Below are 2,484 nucleotides of genomic sequence, written 5' to 3'. Positions count from 1 at the left end.
GACACGTGAGTGCACCTTGGGGTTCAGCAGCCATGGAAATCGCTCTGGGACCCCAAAACGGTGAGTAATAGTGCACGAAACGGACCAGAATCGGCCAAAATTATGAGTGTTGATGACCGACACATAAACGCACCACGGGTTTCGCAAATTGTGGAAATCACTCCAGGACCCCCAAAACTAAGTAATAGTCCAAGAAACGGGCCAGAATTGGCCCAAACTGCGATTGTTGATGACCTACACTTAAGTGCACCTTGGGGTTCAACGACCATGGAAATAGCTTTGGGACCCCAAAACGGTGAGTAATATTCCACGAAACGGGTCAGAATCGACAAAAACCGCGAGGGTTGATAAACGACAGGCAAGCGCACCCCGGTGTTCGTTAATCGTGGAAATCATTCCGGGGCCCCAAAACAGTGAGTAATAGTCCACGAAATGGGAAAGAATCGGCCAAAACTGTGAGTGTTGATGACCGACACGTAAACGCACCCCGCGGTTCGTTAACCGTGGAAATCACTCCGGGACCCCAAAACAGTGAGTAATAGTCCACGAAACGAGCCAGAATTGGCCAAAATTGTGTGTTTTCATGGCCGACACGTGAGTGCACCTTGGGGTTCAACAACCATGGAAATCGCTCTGGGACCCCGAAACGGTGAGTAATAGTGCACGAAACGGACCAGAATCGGCCAAAATTGTGAGTGTTGATAACCGACACATAAACGCACCACGGGGTTCACAAATTGTGGAAAGCACTCCGGGACCCCCAAAACTAAGTAATAGTCCAAGAAACGGGCCAGAATAGGCCGAAACTGTGATTGTTGGTGACCTACACTTAAGTGCACCTTGGGGTTCAGCAACCATGGAAATCGCTTTGGGACCCCAAAACGGTGAGTAATATTCCACGAAATGGGTCAGAATCGACAAAAAACGCGAGTGTTGATAACTGACAGGTCAACGCACCTCGGGTTCGTTAATCGTGGAAATCACTCCGGGGCCCCAAAACAGTGAGTAGTAGTCCATGAAACAGGAAAGAATCGGCCAAAACTGTGAGTGTTGATGACCGACACGTAAATGCACCATGCGGTTCGTTAATCGTGGAAATCTCTCCGGGACCCCAAAACAGTGAGTAATAGTCCACAAAATGGGCCAGAATCGGCCAAAACTGTAAGTGTTGATGACCGACACGTAAACGCACCCAGCGGTTCGTTAACCGTGGAAATCACTCCCGGACTCCAAAAGAGTGAGTAATAGTCCATGAAACGGGCCAGAATCGGCCAAAACTATGAGTGTTGATGGCTGGCACGTGAGTGCACCTTGGGGTTCAACAACTATGGAAATCGCTCTGGGACCCCAAAACGGTGAGTAATTGCGCACGAAACGGACCAGAATCGGCCAAAATTGTGATTATTGATGACCGACACGTTAACGCTCCAAGGGGTACGTAAATCATGGAAATCACTCCGGGACCTCCAAAACAAAGTAATAGTCCTAGAAATGGGCCAGAATCGGCCCAAACTGCGATTTTTGATGACCTACACGTAAGCGCACCTTGGGGTTCAACAACCATGGCAATCGCTTTGGGACCCCAAAGCGGTGAGTAATATTCCACGAAACCGATCAGAATCGATAAAAACCGCGAGTGTTGATAACCGACAAGTCAACGCACCCCGGAGTTCGTTAATCGTGGAAATCACTCCGGAAGCCCAAAACAGTGAGTAATAGTCATGAAACGAGCCAGAATCGGCCAAAACTGCGAGTGTTGATGACCGACACGTAAACGCACCCCGGGGTTCATTAATCGTGGAAATCACACCGGGACCCCAAAACAGTGAGTAATAATCCACGAAACGGGCCAGAATCGGCCAAAACTGTGAGTGTTTATGACCGACATGTAAACGCACCTTGGGGTTCAAAAACTATGTAAATCGCTTCGGGATCACAAAATGGTGAGTAATAGTCCATGAAACGCATCAGAATTGGCCAAAACTGTTACTGTTGACAACGGACATGTGAACGCACCCTGGGAATTTGCAATCGTGGAAATCGCTCTGGGACACCAAAACGGTGAGTAAAAGTGCACGAAACGGACTAGTATCGGCCAAAATTGTGAGTGTTGATGACCGACACGTAAACGCACCCCGGAGTTCATCAATCGTTGAAATCACTTCGGGACCTCCAAAACTAAGTAATAGTGCAAGAAACGGGCCAAAATCGGCCCAAACTGCGATTGTTGATGATCGACACGTAAGCGCACCTTGGCTTCAACAACCATGGAAATCGCTCTGGGCCCAAAATGTTGAGTAATAGTCCACGAAACGAGTCAGCATCGACAAAAACCGTGAGTGTTTATGACCTACACGTAAACGCACCCCGGGGTTCATTAATCGTGGAAATCACTCCGGGACACCAGAATAGTGAGTATTAGTCCACGAAACGGGCCAGAATTGGCTGAAACTGCGAGTGTTGATGATCGAAACGTAAACGCAA

Source organism: Triticum dicoccoides, chromosome 5B, assembly GCF_002162155.2.
Source record: "Triticum dicoccoides isolate Atlit2015 ecotype Zavitan chromosome 5B, WEW_v2.0, whole genome shotgun sequence".
NCBI classification, from domain to species: domain Eukaryota; kingdom Viridiplantae; phylum Streptophyta; class Magnoliopsida; order Poales; family Poaceae; genus Triticum; species Triticum dicoccoides.
The sequence above is the reverse complement of the archived record's forward strand: the minus strand, read 5'-3'. Positions refer to the sequence as shown.